At 42.1% G+C, this 18,595-nt stretch overlaps 1 protein-coding gene across 9 annotated transcripts in view; it reads right to left on the reverse strand.

The window, feature by feature from the left end:
* LOC116837910 (lethal(3)malignant brain tumor-like protein 4) overlaps positions 1-18,595 on the reverse strand; it is a 103,145-nt gene that overhangs the window by 59,486 nt on the left and 25,064 nt on the right. Inside the window, exon 1 of one of the 9 annotated variants that reach the window (XM_032802779.2) lies at positions 8,442-9,528. The exons of the other annotated variants lie outside the window; for them this stretch is intronic. The gene's annotated coding sequence lies outside the window, so the exon portion shown is untranslated. Of the gene's footprint in view, positions 1-8,441; positions 9,529-18,595 lie in introns of those variants that run through there. 9 annotated transcript variants of the gene reach the window in all.

Raw genomic sequence — 18,595 nt, forward strand, 5'->3', positions numbered from 1 at the left:
AAAACTAACTGCCAGCTCCTCGATCTCAGTATCCTCTGCAGTATGGAGATGGCTACCCAACAACAAGAGAAATAAACTACCAGAGGTCACTCATGCTAGCAGACTCTGTGGCAGAGTTTTCATTCACACTAGCACAGGGATTGGCAACCTTTGGCCCGTGGCCCGCCCAGGGTAAGCCCCCTGGTAGGCCGGGCCAGTTTGTTTACCTGTCGCATCCGCAGGTTCGGCCAATCGCGGCTCCCTCGTCCCGTGCTGCTTCCCGCAGCCCCCATTGGCCTGGAGCGGGGAACCGTGGCCAGTGGGAGCCACGATCGGCTGAACCTGCAGATGTGGCAGGTAAACAAGCAGGCCCGGCCCGCCAGTGTGCTTACTCTGGCGGGTCTCGTGCCAAAGGTTGCTGATCCCTGCACTAGCATATAGGTTGCATAAAACGCCTTAAAAATCATAACCAATCTCCACCGCACCAAACCAGGTTCACAAAATCACTAGCCCTGACATCTTAGGCCCACTGACAGAAGCATCGTCTTCCTCCTCTCCTTCACCCTTACTGTTTACAACATCACTAACTCAATTCCACCCACAGCTTATAAAAGCTCTCCCCAAAACCCTCTCCCCACTCATTTGAGCTGCAGCCCGTATTCCTCACAGCTTCAGAGATGTTGCACCAGAAGAAACATATTTCTGCCCCTGAATCCCAAAGTAACCAAGAGTATTATTTTTATTTAATTGAGAGCAAAGATAATCCACCCCAAACAAATGGTAATTATATACATGGGATTCTGATGGGCTTTTCTCTAGGAGTCTTTACATGAGTTTAATGAGAGCACTACCTCCTTCTTGAAATGGTGGAAGCACAGTAGTGGAATGGATGGAAGATATGACAAGTTGAGGGTTCCTCAGAAACGCATATAATAGTAACAGACTGGTCCTGTGAACAAAAGGTCAGAATGGGGAGCCTCACCAGAGCTCTGATGTCCCATTAAGCAGCAGAGCTAACTACTGAAGGAAGCAAGGATATTAAAGCAGTCTTGTATTAAGGGACTAGTTTCTTGAGGATAATGAGATATATAGAGCCTTTTAGATATAAAGTCATCAACCTGAATCCAGCCCAACCCGGTAGTGACAGAAGGTTGTTACCAGCTGATGGCTCACCTGACAGCACATGCGTTGGTGAGGCTCAGTTCACTTTCCAGCGGACGAGCACTCGTATCAGAAAAACCACCACTACAACTAGTGTGTTTGCTAGAAGTCTCTGAAGACTGAATGAACCATGGGGTTGAACTCTACTCTCACTCCTAGAGGTTCCCTCTGATCAAGGACAAGGCACATTAGCATATGGAGTGGCTGATTCTGCTATTGCCTGCACTGTACCTGCTCTCTAGTGAAATAGAGGATTTCAATCTGCAGAGCTGGCAGTACAGCATATTCACTAACTCTAAAGTGACATGAAATTTTTAAAAAACATTCTCCTTAATAAGAGACAAAAGAAGTAGAAATTACAAAAAACGTAACTGTGCTGTTTTCCCCTCCACATGCAAGAATTCTGACATACATGAGGGAGAAAAAAAAGGAGGTAAAAAATAAAAGGGAACTGGACAGTGAAAACAAAACAAAACCCCTTTATTGGATCACACTACTGAGACGCACACCTGCGAGGCTAGTTAATAATGAACACCCTGGACATTTGTACCACACTCAGTCACTGTGGCCTCATCGTTGTATTTGATAATCCTGTATTTATATTGTTCTGAATAAATCCCATCATGCTTTGTAGACACTACATACACTGTTATTCCAGAATCAAAATGCAGAACTGCTATTTAAGAGAACACAGCAATGTTTCTCAAGAGGTTCTCTTTTAGGAAGTGAAGAATAATGTCTCCAAATGAAAGTACAGGGGAATACAGGAGACAAGTCAGCCATTAGAAAGTAATTATCCAAACTGCAGTTTGAACAAAACCCCAGGACTCCTAGGAACTCGATTCTGTATTATTCAGGTTTTATGTCAGTATAATTCCCATTGATTTCAGGTCCTATATGTTGATCAAAACACTTCAGACACACAGGGTCATGCATGCTCTTATTCTTTTCACTTCTGTGGAGATACAGCATGGAAGAATTTGCTACATAGACTGAAGTAAGCTTTGAATGACCGAGTTGCAGATTTTTCAAAGAAAAGGGGAGGGGGAAAAGTGAAAGAAAAAGACCAATGTTTTCCAGTTAGGCCACTGATTTTGGAATGGATACCTAATTTGAGACGTGTTGAGCCTGATTTTCAGAGGCTCTGAGTTCCCACTGCTCCAATTCACTTCAGTTGGAGCTGTAAATGTTCAGCACCTTTAAAAAAAAATAGGCTCAGGGTATCACGTTAGACATCCAAAAAATCAATGAAAATGTGGTCTGAATATTTAATTTTAAAAGTACAACTGAAATAAGTCTGTCCGGTAACTTGGAAAACACAATCAACTGATGGGGTCATTTTCTGTCTACCACATTTGTGAGCAACCTCCTCTAAAATCTCAGCTGCGATTTACGTAAGTTACACTATAGCCACTACCAATAAGAACGGTGTAGATAGTCAATAGCTGAGAAAATAATTAGACACACTAAAGCAACCAATGGGCACAGTTCTACAAATATTCACTTGTGAGAATAGCCTTTGTTCATTATGGGCTGAATTTAACAGAATTTCTTACCTGAATAAGATGTACCCACACAGCTGAGAAATGGCAAGTTCAGGCCTTAAATGTCTGAGTAGCAATGAATGAAGGTTCTTAAATACCTCCTTGCAGCTATATTTACACAATCTGATTTAACTGAACAAGAGTCAAGAGGGGAACAAAAAAAAATCAACAAGCTACCAGAAATCTCACTAGGAATTCACTACTTGTTTGGTGACTCCAACTCTGTTTTGTCACAGTAGCAGCTGACAGGGGATAATTATTTTAAAGCAAGTCTTTTTTTTTAACCAAAGAAAAGAACGTGTGCTAACTTCAGTGCATTACTAACGGTCATTTCTTTACCCTGTTCCTTGGTTTCTTACTTGTATGTTGCTACCTGGCAAGGTAGCAATGCCGTCTTTCCAGTCTAAGGCACCCATTACATCGAAGTCTGCAGTCGGGATGATGGTGGGTTTTCTCTCCGAGACACTCTGTTCCATCTTTCAGCTTAGCCTTTGGGTTTGTTTGTTTTTTAATTTTTAAGAAAGAAAACTAGGGGTTGAAAACAAAACAAAAGAGAGGCACAGAACCAACAGGCCTGTCACTTACCTTTCATGAAGGATTTTAAGAGTGATGCTGCTTATGCTTCCTATAGTTAATGGCTTTCAAAAGATGGAAAAAGATGTCAACTTGCAATTTGCCCAAGGCACTTATTTAAAAAAAAAAGGGGGGGGGGTGAAACAAATGTGCAGTTTCAGGACAAAATTACAAAACAGAAAGCTGTGACACTCAATTGGGTTTGCATAAATATTGTCCATTTTACAGGTTATGGGCAAAACCATGGTCTCTCTCAAGTCCATGGAAGCTTTGCCATTGATTTTAAATGGGACTAGGATTTGGGCCTGTCAACACCAACACACACATGCGCAGATACCCCAACATTGCTGTGGCACTAGGGTGCGTTAAACAACTTTAAAGAGCAATATTATCTTAGCAGCACTGGTAGATTGTAGTATTATTGGTCCTCACCTCCTACAATGTTTAAACTCTAAGGCCTGGGCTACACTAGTGAGTGTGTGTGTGTGTGGGGGAGTTCAAACTAAAATATGCAACTTCAGCTACGCTATTCGCATAGCTGAAGTCGAAGTATCTTAGTTTGACTTATCTGGCTGTCCTCATGGCAGTGAGTCGACTGCCACGGCTCCCCCATCGACTCCGCTTACTCCTCCTGCTGAGGTGGAGTATGGGCGTCGATAAGCAGATCAATTTATCACGTCTAGATGAGATGCGATAAATTGATCCCCTATACATCGAACACTACCCGCCGATCCAACGGATAGTATAGACATACTCTAAGACTGCTTTGCAGCCATATAAAAGTCAAGTATAAGCATCCAGCAGGAGAATCAACTAAAAGATATATTGCTATGTGGACTAAGTGTAGCAGATGGCAGGAACAATAATACAAATATAGCATTTTACATGCAATAATCAATTATCAATAAATTGTACTTCATTGCCTGGCATATATAATTGAAATAATATGAATACCGAAAAAACCTGGCTGCTTAAAAAAAGGAAATTCACTTCTCATTCTTGAACTGGAAGTTTTATTATTTTTCCTTTCTGACCACATAACCTACGTTACCTTAGTAAAAACGGGCCATACCAGTGACAAATTCAATTTAATCCTTGTCCTGCAGAAACAGGCTTCAACTGCCGTAGGGAAATCATACCACCACTTGATGTCAAAGTCTCTTACACATCAGATCATCAGCATGTTCCAAGGCAGAACTTCATTTCACTGGAGGTCAAAAGCTCACCTCTGAGGTAGGACAAGTCCCACTGTCCAAGCAATCAGGTATCTACAATTCAAGCAGCTTAGGGAGTGTTGTATGTTTAACTTGATTAACTCATTTGTGGGATGGACATTTGCAAACATACTTCTAGGCACCTCTGAACAAAACTAAGTCCATTGCTGTCAACTAGTAGGCATCACAATCTGATTATTTCCCTTGGGGCAGGTTTATTTTCTCTACATTTTTAAATTTAAAAATCAAACAAGGACAATTGCTTTTGTACCCCAAGAGACTGGCAGAGATACAAGCACCATATACTGTGATCATGATTAATCAGGCTGATGAAATTGGGAATCTGTTAGCTACATTTATAGCCCAATTCTTGAAGGCGCTCAAGAACTTCAGGTCCCACTGACTTCAACAGGAGATACAAAATCTTACCATCAGGCTCTTAGTACCACTAGCTAATGGATGAGCAAACAAATATTCCACTCAGGGCGGCTCCAGGCACCAGCGCAGCAAGTGCGTGCCTGGGGCGGCAAGACGGGGGCGGTGGGGGGGCGTGCTGTTCGCCGTGAGGGTGGCAGTCAGGCAGCCTTTGGCAGCGTTTCTGCAAGAGGTCCGCCGGTCCTGCAGCTTCAGCGGCAATTCAGCGGCAGGTAGGCCAAAGGTGCGGGACCGGGAGATCACCTGCAGAACCACCACCGAAGGCCGCCTGACTGACGTGCTTGGGATGGCAAAAAACAGAGCCGACCCTGATTCCACTAAGTTAATACAGAGATCACATGATAGCATTACACTCTTTTACCAAGACACATTGGTACAGTTACTCAGGTCATCCTTCATCTAAGTTGTCTTCATCCAGTTCCAACCCAATACATTAATATTTTGATACACACTTGTAAAGCTGTAATAGCCTATTTGTAGTCTACAATTTGGTGCCATGTCCTGCAAAGATACAATGTACCACAGGATTTGTCATTCCTCCAATTCACCTTCTAATTTAAAGGATCTTTAACTTCAGCAAAATATCCTCAAGCCCACATCAGGTCAGAGTTTACATTTGATGCGTTCTTACTGATGGCACCAGTGTAGTATTATTGTAGTACTGGAAAGAGTGGTTCCTAATAATTAGGTGGAGCAAGAGATGGAGGACTGAATCCCTGGGTTCTCACTCTGTCACCTTCACCCTTTCGTGCTTGAGCTTGTCCCCTTGTAAAACAAGGGTTAATAATACAGACCTACCTCATCACAGGATTAATGAACATTTGTACAGATCTTTGGGCACAAGAAGCACTAGGCAAATGCTGACATATCCTGAAGAAGACCTCTGTGTACCTCCAGGGATACACATACCCTGGTTGAGAACCTCTGGTTTAAACTATGAGAGTTATTCAAAACCAGACCAAGCAAAGCATTAGAAAAAACAATGTATGGAATAAGCTCGTACTGGCCAGAGCAGGACTAGCTAAAATAGGTCTTTTTCACCTCTATCTTTCATAAATGTAATTAAAAAAACTAGAAAAATATTATAAGAAATAAATTACTTTTCTTATAATGCTCATTTTATAATCTACTACCAGTAAAATCTACATTACAATAAAACCAATAAAGGGAAACAAAATGTTCAATTAAAAGAGACGTCAGAAACCAGCTTGAAACATTAGAAAAAGCTTTAGTCATGCAAGAACTTTTCCCTTTTGCCCCCGTATCTGATTGTTTTTCTTTTAACTTTCAGAAAGACCCAAAAAACATTACTGTGCCAGAAGACTGGATGTCCTGTAACTGTAATTTAAAATATGGCAAAACTAGAATGGAAATTTCAGCTCTAAACAGCAAATTTTGATTCATAAATGACGCAAGCATCCTGGGAGAGAAAATAATTTACAATTAATTCATCATAGATCAGGTTTGGACAGAGTTCATAGCGCACTTTGCTTTTCAAAGGCAGAGGATAGGTGCACAGAAAGTGGGAGCCAGGAAACCCACAGTTTTAATCTTGTCTCTGGCACCAAATCACCTTGTGGCTTGGGGCAAATCACACTTAGGACAGACAGCCTGAATCTTCAGAGGTGCTGAGCACCCACATCTTCCATTGTCTTCAGTAATGGCAGTTGTGGGTGCTTATCATGCATGAAAATCAGTCATCTTTTATTTAGATGTCTGAATTTGGGGTTAGGTGACTAATTTTACACACCCATATTTGAAAATGTGGCCATTAACATCTGTCTCATCCTATTTGTAAAATACAGATCAATAATAAAGATATCTCCAGCAAAAGCGTTAGGGTTAGTTATATTTGTAAATAGCTTTCAAAATATAAAACAATACAAATTATCTAAATATTATTAGACTTCCAGGGAAAGGACCTGCTTTCTAGAAGAGTTCTACTTCACATGCAATCAGCCTGAATCCCTTCTACGTAGGGCGTTCAATGTAGCTACAGCAATGTAAAACTGGAGCAACACAGAGCTGAATTAAGACCAAAGACTTTTAAAAATCAAGTAACAACAATTGCAAGCTTTCAACCCTTCTGACTATGCCTTTACACAAGGAGAAGCAGAATCCCAACTGAAAAATACTTGGGAGTCAAGAAAACCACCTGATTTTCTGCTGTTCTGAGAATGACTGGAATTATAAACTTCCTTTTTGCCCGGAAAAAGAACTGGGAACCTATCAGAGCTGGACATTCCATTCAGTAGAATAAATCTACTAAGAAACAAACAAAAGTTTTGTAAGCATCTTTGCCTTGCATGAGTGATTGTTTCAAAGCTCCATATTACCTCACTTATTTAGGTGTATTTAACAAATATCTAGCGCATAATGCCTGTAAATGACTATTTCTCTGCTGATTATAACCAGAAATGAAGAGACTCGGGCCTTTTCCTAGGATACAACTAATTTAACCTCAAAAAACTGCCCTGAAAATGTATCAACCAGACACACAATTGTTTGCCTGCCCTTTACTACGATGATGACGACTGACAATACTTTACTTGTCCATCAAAAACAATTACTCACTCTGGGCAAGTAATATTTTGCAAGGCTCAACTAGTCCTCTTAACAAGAAAGCCAGTTTACCACTGGCATCCATCAGTCTAGCCAGAAACACAATGGATGATCAAAACCAGCAGTGGAACTAGAGTTGCACCATAATTTCAATATAAATTACAAGCAGCCACAGCAGGCACTTAGTACATCAATAAGATACAGTTGCTCATACTGTCCTCGGTCTCAACCTAGAAAACACCTCATGGAACATACTCAAACAAAATGCTAACCACCTTCATTCATTATGCTTTCTATTTGCTTCTCCTGTTCTTAGTACGTACAAGTGTTCACAGTAGGTGAGAGAAAAGAGTTAAGTTATGACTACAAAAGCAATCCAAATGCGATTAGACTGAAAGACTAGAGAAGGATGGTTAGGAAAGGGAAGGGAGGATGCCCTTTTGGTTCAGACATTGAGCTGAGATTCAGGAGATCCAATGTCTTTCCCCAGTGCTGCCACAGACTCCCGATGGGCAAGCCACTTTACTTCTTGGTGCTTCAGTTGTTCATGTGTAAAAGGCTTATCTCCCAAAGATGTTGTGAGGATAAATTCATTACATCTGTGTGGTATTCTATCATGATGCTGGGAGACAGATAAAAATAGCACTAGAGTCTATCCAACCCTTATTGATGTACAAGATCAGGCAGCAATACTATATGGGTACACTTCTAAACCCAATCCTTACTCCTGCAGTAAATCCAGACTAGCACCATGGTCTACAGAACGTCTTTCTCTTAAAAGCCACTGGTCAAATATTCACATATGCCATCTGACAGAAGCAAAGATCCAATACAACACAATTACTAGACCAGCATTTATGTAGTTTAAGAATTTCTGTCCCTCTCTCATACTCACACCCCCCATCCTCCAACCACCAGCCATTGTACGTTACAGCAAAGTTTCAGTAGGAAACGTAGTGAAAAGAAATCATACGTCAAGTCAGGTGCAGCAAATGCAATTCCAAGGGTCAGTGCTTCAATTCACACATTTTCCCCCCGATTCACAGGTTTTCCATTCAGGTTTTCCATTCAGTTCTTCAAGTCTCCTCCAGTTAAGTTTCCTTCAGCGGGTGATCATACTTGCTTTGCTACTCTTCTCTTCACGTTGTATAACATCTTGAAGTTAACTTGAAAGCAGTCTTTTTCTTGTCTTTTTTCATTACAGAAACTCAATGAGGCATTCAGTGCTATGCTGGAAAAAATATTTCAGTCTATTCCCAGAAGAGGAGAATGGAAGCAAAAGGAGGTACAAAACCTACTTGTGTGTCCACAAAGTTAACAGTTTGTGTTCAATTATTCTAAGTGACAAATAGCACCAGACCATACATTAACTTATTTTTGTGGCTTTCATTAAACTGTTGTCCTGCTGGGGCTTTTTCCTCCCCTCTAATCCCCTATTTTGAAGATTTTGGTGATCTTTTTAATGCTCACTGACAGTCCTCCTTTAGATAGCCAATGAACAAGTACAGTACAAGCAGTGGCAATACAACCTTGACCCACCAATGTACATGAAGAGGGGAAAGTGGGGAATTCAGGTTACCTAGCTCATCCAGTCCCAGCCTCCCTACTGTCAGCGACCAAAGGGACCACTTGTACACAAAAAAAGTACACACGTTTTACAAGTTTAAGCCAACGCAGCATGAACCTGACAAGAGACACATCTGGAAACAGGTTTTTCAGAATTTCCTGTAAAAACACTTTACCTGAAACATCCATCATCTGGATGCTTTAATCTGTATTGTTCCCAAATGAATACATTTACCACGGGAAGGTACAGCCATTTCTCTACCAGTTTTGATTTGAATGATTTTCATTTGAGACCTAATGACCCAAAGATAAACAATAAAATGTTGGGTTCTGAATTACATCAATCTGGTGACATCATTGAAAGAGTCACAATTCTGAAAAAATCATCATAACGGTTCTTCTAAGGGGAAACTAAAATGTAAAGTAATGTGTTGAAGTTTACCTGACACACAAAGCAGGAATGTCGCTATGAAATACTTCCATTACAAGTTCAGAAAATGAAAGTGAATAATGAAAAATAATTAGTGGACCCTTCCTACCAAAGGAAAATGTCATTCTCTGTAATATTTTGTTGTCCTTAAAAATTTCTCTTGAAGTTTAATACAATAGCTGGATATGGGTTCCCAAATACAAAGGTTAAAGGAATTGTAAAGCTGCATTTGGTTTTCCCCAAATAACCTTTTGGTAATGTGAGGAAAAAGAGCTCAGAATGCACCTGTTTGATTGATCACCTACAAGGTGAGGTTAAGGAGAATAATACAGCTTCTCACTGTTCAGTTTTGGAAGAATTGTTTTTTAATGTATACTACGTGGACATTAATAATTGCTCTTTTCAGGGCTAGAATAATTCACCTTCAGGTCAAATATGTACAAGAACCTTAAAAATATAGATGTGTTTACAAAATTGGCCAAAATAAGCACAAACCAATACAAACATTTTTAATCACCAGTCTGCATATGTGTGTCTATTAAATTCACCTGACCTTGAAGTCACTAGCAAAACTAATCTGAGCACCCATATTCTATCTAATCTGAGCCTAACAAAAATTGCAAAATGCAATTTAAAAAATCTGGTAGCTATTTACTAAACTGGTTAATGATAGAATATAGTAAAACTGTCTAGGATTCTTCTCAACAATACTAAAATCTGAAGTAATTAAAGTAAAATCTGGGGGTGGTATAACAAAATTCCAAGCTCCAGGAAAGTAGCCCTACACAGCAAAAACAATACAACATCAAAATGTCTTCTCCATATTAAATATACTAGAAAGCTGCAAAAGCTCAAGTGTTACTATATCAGGAAAAAGTTACAACAAAAATGACATCCTCCTACAAATGATTCTGCTCCTTCGCTAATCACTTCACCTTACTGATTAAAATAAGTAAAACGCCAGGAAAGCACTTTTTCAGAGAATATGAACATTCTTATATATTACACAGCACAGTGTTTGCCATCCACCTTCATCCATTAGAAGTTTAAAAAAAGACATATTAGTTTTGCAATTTGGAAACTGCACATTAAGTTGATAATATACTATTATGCAAGGCCACAATCCAGCAAAGCGTTTAAGCACATAAACAACTTTAAGAATATGAATAGTCCTATTGACTTCTCACAGATGTCTCACATGCTTAAAAGTTTTGCTAAATCAGGACCTTGTATAACAACAGAATATTATTGATTAAATTTGTAAATACATCCCCTATACCCAGTCTCCAATCCTGCAAAACTAATATTAGGTCTTTATTTTAAGTTTGTAAGAGTTATCACTATTCAGATCTGAATGATTATATTATATAATACAACTTACTTTTCTACCTAAAGAGATAGAGCCCAACTTAATACACCAAGTACTAATGTTTTCTGGATCTCATATTAAGCACAATTTATAAAACAAAAATCAAACACCCACTGTATCTGGGGACTTGGACACAATCACAAATGTTTTAAGAGCTATGAACCAGTCTTCAAATAGTATTGATCTGTGATATCCCAAATAGCCCAAGGACTTAGATTTGGATAACATTCCATCCCCGAACCTCTCATCTTTACTCAATGGGAGTTTTGACCAAGTAAGGTCAGTGGCATCAGGCCCTCTCCAGGTATTGTAGAAGCTGTTCTTATTGACAGGCTCCCTCATAGCCAAAGGCAGCATACTGAAAAGATGGAAGTCTGCACCTCATTTAAATATAATGATGTGATACAATGAAATGAATGTGCTGGCAAATTCAGAGAGGGCCTCGTGCTGTTTGAAAGATAAGGAAATGCAGTTTGATGGGATTTGGTCTGTGTTTCTGGTTTGATAGGATTAGTTTTTAATCTGAGAAGTGTACCAGTCCTCCTTTATTATTCCCAGATTTAAAAAAAAGTTATATGATGCTGGAGTTAAGGCTAGAAGTACATATCAGAAGTCCCCACATCTTTCCTTCCACAGCCCCACTCACCTCCCAGCTCCTACCAACACCAGAAAGTGGCACCATGGGAAGCAAGGATGGGGAAAAGGAGCAAAAGCAACTGTGTAAGGAGGACATGGAGGTGTCAGTGGAAATGTGAGGAGGCAAGTTCAGAGAACAGGGATATGGGGGTGGCTGTCACATAATCTGTTAAAGTGAGATACTGTCTAAGTTTAGAAAGACACAATAAATCCCATTGAAAAGAGGGGTACCCAACTTGCACAACTCCTGTTCAACTGTTCTAAACAAACCTCACTACAGGAATCTAGCTTAGGCATGTGGCACACACCTTTTAACAGCAGCGACAGTTAGGGTCAACTGCTTGTGTAAGGTTGAGCAAGTAATTACCAATGAGAAATCCTAACACCTGGGTACAGTCCGTCTCCCTCCACACTCTCACTTCAACTAAGAGAACTGCAACATACAAATTAAGGGGAGAAAAAAGGTGGTTGGATGAATTACACCTTAAGAATGACCTCAGCTATTGCCAAAGTAATAATTTCTTGCTGTAAAATAAATTATGGTTACATGTGTTTAAAAACTATATTTTAAATAGTTTTGGAGGGAAATTACCCTATGCATCATAAGCATATATTATACTTTGAAAGGTCTGTTGTACTCCATTATTCAGACTACACAAGGGAAAAAAAAAAGCCTTACAAAACTTTAAAAAAATCATTTGAAATATTTTAGGAAAGAAAGTATTTTACTTGTAAATGAGCTGAAGAGTTCAGCTGTCCTCACAGAAGTAATTGTGTCAAATTTAGAAATTAAATATATTACACTGTGAAACACAGGGATTTTATATTCAAGTGAAAATCCTCAACCTGAACTAGGGAAGCACTACTGTTCCCTCCAAAATAGCACACCTTACTCTGATATGTAAATACTTCATGCACATATATATTACTGTTGCTCTTTCCCTTCCCTTGAGTTTAAAATAGAAATATCAAAATATTTTAAATGGGCGGTTAAGAAATGACCCAATTTATGGGTCTTGGAATATTCCAATCTCTCCATCAAAAATCATCTTAACGTTGTCAACAGTACAAAAGAAAAGAAAAGCTTGTTTGCACAGATACTTCAGATACAGAGCGTAGTTGTAAATACATGAAATTTTATCAATCTACTTCAAAATATTTAAAGAAGTATAATCTGAACGCTGTGAAATTAACACCATGTTGATTTCGGAGTCATTATCACCAAACTTTTCTTCTCAACATAATCAGATCTTTCAGCCCCAGCTCATCTCTCATTATTCAACAGCAGAATTATGAAGATTCCAAATAATTCTGGTTTTTCTTTTGAACTGGACTCAAAAATCTCTTCCCTGTTATTTGGGCACTGAGATTGCATCTTGGCACCCCGGTCTTAGGCCTGGTATACACTACGGCCGTTAAATCGATTTAAAACAGCGTTAAATCGATTTTACGCTCAGGCACCGTCCACACTACACTGCTCTGTAATCGATTTAAAGGGCTCTTTAAATCGATTTCTGTACTCCTTTCCAAAACGAGAGGAGTACCCTAAAATCGATATTACTAATTCGGAATAATGTTAGTTTGGACGGAAATCTACGTTATTGGCCTCCGGGAGGTTCCCACAGTGCACCACTGACCGCTCTGGACAGCAATCAGAACTCGAGGGCACTGGCCAGGTGAAACAGGAAAAGCCCCGCGAACTTTTGAATTCACATTTCCCTGTCGTTGGCCAGCGTGGAGCTCTGATCAGCACAGGTAACAATGCAGTCTCCTGAGAATCAAAAAAGAGGCACCAGGCATGGACCGCACAAGAGGTACTCGATCTGATCGCTAATATGGGGAGAGGGATTCAGTGGTAACAAACTCCGTTCGACAAGATGAAATTGAAAAAAATATTTGAAAGAATTTCAAAGTCTAGATGGGAAAGGCCACAACGAGGGCTCAGTGCAGTGCAGAGTAAAAGTTAAGGAGCATCAGACAGTCATACCAGAAAACCAGACAAGCAAACAAAAGGTCTGGATCAGGGCCGAAAAACATGCCGCTTCTATGCTGAGCTGCATGCAATTTTAGGGGTGCCGCAACCAGTACCCGACCCCTTGGCCGTGGATTCAGAGGTCGGGTTGTAATATCAACCATGGCTGAGGTTCTGCGGAGAGGGGACGATGAGGAGGGAAGAGAGAGGAGGAAGAGCTTGCTGAGGCACACAGCACTCCATTAGCCCCACAGCCAGGAGCTTTTTTGTGACCCCAGAATTACCTCCCAGCCCACCAAGCACTAGCCCAGCGAGTGAAGCCATGGAAGCACCCTTGGCTGCAGCGTGTACCTTTGTAAATATCAAACATGGGTTAACAACAAGGCGTTTTAATGATTGATTTTGCCAAGCGGGTCACTATAGTGATGCCGTTCGCCAGCAGTACAGTTACAGGGAAAGTTTGTAAACAGTGTCTGGGGATGGAGCGGAAAATCCTCCAAGAGAAATCTCCATGAATCGATCCCTGGAGGTACTCAAAAAGCTTAGCAGAAGATTTCTGGGCACGGCTGACCTATCCGGTTCTCATTGTAGCACAACTTTCCCACGCCATGCATGATTTTGCAAACGCTATCGATCTCTCAGCTTCACAAAGCAACAGGTGCGTAAGCTCCTTGGTGAGTTGTGGGCATTCAAGAAACATACGTTCTGCATTTGCGTGTTATTCTCGAGCAGGAGTTATATCATTCATTGTAACCAGTTGAAATTCAGGAATTTAGATATTAATAGAGGGGGCAACATTGGTGAGTTCTACCTTGGGCCTGCCGGCTTATCCTTCCTTGCATTGTAGCAAGCGGGGGGAGGGGAGAGGATAGCCTGAGCTTTTCTGCATTTGGCGAGCAGAGCTCTCTCCAGACTACCAGCCACGTGGTTGCGGGGGGGGGGACGGGAAGGAGCGGGATGATACCCAGGATCTTACATCATTAGCAGCCATGCGGTGGGGAGAGGAGGGAAAAGGGGGGTTTGGGGGTCTGCGGTTCCTCTTAACAAGGAACAAGCATCATCAGGATCACGTGATTGCTATGAACGCTGGAGAAGTCAACCATAAAAGCGCTTACACTGGACTGCTTGGAAGTCTGATTATGATGCCTGGACCCTGCGGTCTGATGGTGAGATTGCAACACCAGTAAGCCACAGCGCACTCAGTAATTAAACGATTGCAAAATTGACCTTGTAGTGGAAATGCACATGTGCTTATGTATAAGTGTGATAGGGTATCACTGTGAAAGAAGTTAAAGCATTGTTCTGTAAAATGTATTTTTACCTATATTCTCTCCGTGCTTTTCCCTCCCCCCGCAGCTGCACCAGCTTGTCCGCGGCTGCCTCCCGTACCGCATCCCGGAAGGCTAGCTCAGCTATAAGGCGGAGGAGAAGAGAACTCAAGATGAAGTTGTTTCTCAGAAATCATGGCAAAGTAACCAGCAATGACAGAGCTCATCAGATATGGAGGAGATGTGTCAGCAAATCCAGAAAGCATGTAGTGAACGGGAGGAGTCAGGGAGCAAGCTCGAGCTGAGAGGTGGCGGCCAGGAACGGATCGAGGTAGTAGGCAGGAAGTCAGCGGTTGGGTGATGCAACGCTGTGACGCTGCGCTGCGTGATCAAACTGATATCCTCAGCCATGGTGATCTTCAGGAAGAGAAGCGGGGTTACAGAGTGCACTGCAGCATGCTAAACCACCCTCAGTACTCACAATGTCCATATCTTCCTCACCCAGACATGTTAGATCGCCGTGCGGGAAGGCTTTCTGCACCGCCCACTCCACCCCCAATGGACAGTCCAACCAAAAGGCTGTCATTACGTTAAAATGTGCTTAATGGCCTTTTCCTTCCCTCCATCCTTCCTCCCAAACCACAGCATGCAGGATACTAGATATTCTCTGCCTTCTTTTATCATTACTTTTAATAAAATACACCAAAGGGGTGTGAGGGTGGGGTTGCTTACAGGAATGACTTTTAAGAAAGGACAATACATGTTTTTAAACATACTAAATGACTTTAATAAAGGAATAAATTGTTTTAAACGATGCTGACTTATCCTTCAGCAAGCTGTAAGTTAAAGGGGAAGGTGGGTGCTTACCAGGAATGAGTCAACGAGATGGAAGGTTCTATTCCACGGGGCGGGGTAGTACAGCAGGTAGTAGGGTGCACAGTAAGGATTGCATAGAGAGGATCAACCTCTTTTTCGCTTGGTGAGTGCGAACAGGGAGTCGTGGTGTACACCCGGAGAAGCTCCCTAAGCGTAGAGACCTACAGCACAGATGTGTAAAGTCAGCTAGGAGGATTTCCGTTCCAGAAGCTGTAGCAATGAGTTAGGATTCGTTGGCTAGGGAGTATGTTGAGTCAGGCCCCAGAGCGAGACCGAGAGAATGCGGGAATAGAATGATGAGAGGTTCTCCAAGGGAAACAAAACACAGCAGTCCACCACCGTTAAAAACCCCCCACCCCCATGGCCCGATCTGCCTGAAACTCGTTTTCAAGGCTTCTCTGATGCGCACGCTCTCTGGCTGTGCTTCAATCGCCCCGGTGTTCTGGCTGTTCGTAGTCAGCGGCCAGGTGATTTGCCTCAGCCTCCCACCCCGCCATAAAGGTCTCCCCCCTTATGTCACAGAGATTGTTGGAGCACACAAGCAAGCGCAATAACAAACGGGGACATTGGTGTTGCGCTGATGTCTGAGCGAGTACGTAATGTTTGCCAGCAGCCCTTTTAAAACAGCCAATGCACATTCTACCACCATCCTTGCACTTGCTCAGGTGAGCTGTTTAACTACAGGCTGACCACTTGTCCAGGCTGCCTGTGTATGGCTTCCATGAGCCATGGCATTCAAGGGGTTAGGCTGGGTCACCCGGATAACGGACAGGCATCTCAACATCGCCAAAACTTCTATTTTCTGGTCTGGGAAGATAATTCCCTTGCTGCAGTCCGTTTAAACAGCAGTTGTGCTTCTGAAAGCGCGAGACGTCATGAACCCTTCCTGGCCATTCCCCGTGCGATGTTGGTGAAACGTCCCTGTGATCCACAGGTGCTTGAGCACCATTTGAAAAGTACCCCTTGCGAGGTTACGTACTTAGGTGCCCTGGGTGCTCGGGGCCAAGATAGGGATAATGGGTTCCATCTATGGCCCCCCCCCAGTTAGGGAATCCCATTCAGTAAAGCCATCCACTTATGACCTGCACGTTTCCAGAGGTTCACAACCTCGTTAGCAGAGCTTAACGATGCTTTGGCTACTTGCATCACAGCAACCCCACAGTAGATTTTCCCACTCCAAATTGATTCCGACTGACCGGTGCTGTTGGTTGCAAGCTTCCAGAGGCTATTGCCCACTCGCTTCCTCCACTGTGAGGGGCTGCTCTCATTATATTGGCGTTTAGGCCAGGGGAAAGCAAGTTACAAAGTTCAAGAAGTGCTCTTAGCATCTGCGAAGTTTTGCCAAGCCAACTTTTTGCGAAATCGTTCCCACACCTGCAAAACTATGCGGTCCCACCAGTTCTGTGCTTGTTTCCCGCCGCCCAAAAATCGGCGTTCAATGGGTAGAACCTGCCCCATTTACCAGCAGTAGCTCCAAAATGCAGGGCCCGGTTAGGGAGAAGTTACAGTGTCCATGTCGTCATCGCTCTCGTCCGTGCGCTGCGTGCTGCCTTCCCTCTCCTCCTTTGATTCATGGTTCACCATGACAGCACGGAGAATGCGCGAGGTGTTTAACAACGCCCGTTGGGTACTGATCTCACAGGGTCCATGATTGCTGTGCTTATGGCGTTTGCTCAGTTCACCAGCGAAAAAAAGGCGCCGAATGGTTGTCTGCTGCTTTCACAAAGGGAGGGGTGAGCTGTTACCCAGAACCACCCGCGATAATGATTTTTGCCCCATCAGGTGCTGGGCTCTCAACCCGGAATTCCAAGGGGCGGGGGAGACTGAGGGAACTATGGGATAGCTACGGAACAGCTATCCACAGTGCACCGCTCCAGAAATCGACGCTAGCCTTGGACCATGGACGCACACCATCGAATTAATGTGCCTAGTGCGGACGCGCACAATCGACTTTGTAATATCAGTTTTATAAAACTGATTTTAGCTAATTCGATATTATCCCGTAGTGTAGACGTGGCCTTAGACTTGCAGGTCCCCGAAGGCTAGGGTGCTCAGATGTCCCGATTTTATAGGGACAGTCCTGCTATTTCTTATTTAGGTGCCTATTACCCCCCACCCCCATCCCAATTTTACATACTTGCTATCTGGTCACCCTACCAAAGGCAGAGAAAACCCTGCACATCCACAATGAGCTGGTGGAGATTATAGGTGGGGCAGTCAAAGGCAAGATGCACTGGAATTTGGTGGTGGTGGAGATAAAGGTGGGTTGAGTGAATCTGTATTTATTGCAGATCCGCTAGTGTAAACCCATCCCCCACAAGGGATGTGCAACAAGTGGCAGGTCTTACACTCCAGTGACAAACAGATTCCATCTCTCAGTCAAGCTATCTGTTTACATAGGCTCTGCTTTACTGATCAGGATTTGGCCTTAAATTCATTAGTCATTCCCTAAAGATCAACACCTTGTCTAGCCTCAGGATGTTCAGATGAAAAGCTTTGTTGTGTGACAGAAGGAAGACAATGGGGGAACTCAGACCACAACAAAAAACAATAGCAAGCATTAGAAATCTAGACTCTTGATACAAAATGTCTATTGCAATAATATGCCTACAGTCTAAGAGTCCTACCATCTCCTAAGGAATCAAGTAAACCAAAAAATGTGCTATCGTTTACATATTAGTATAGACCGTTAAATACCATGCTTGAGGCAATAAAGATATAGCCTGAGGTCATGAGAAGTTTGGCCGAGACAGTAACGGACTGCAAAGCACACCTCTGTCACATTCATCACATTAAAATTCATCATTGCCATTTACTTGTGATGGAACTAAAAATAATATAAGAAAGCAAAATAAATTAATTCTGACTAAAACAAATGGGGAATCAATTTGCACAGTCTGTCAAATATATAAATTGGAATTCTATTAAGCAACTTTAAACATAGAATAGAGCTCAGTTCTGATATCAGTACTCATGCTGAATTATATCTTATTCCATGATTATTCAATTT

Source organism: Chelonoidis abingdonii, chromosome 25 (genome assembly GCF_003597395.2).
Source record: "Chelonoidis abingdonii isolate Lonesome George chromosome 25, CheloAbing_2.0, whole genome shotgun sequence".
NCBI lineage: Eukaryota > Metazoa > Chordata > Testudines > Testudinidae > Chelonoidis > Chelonoidis abingdonii.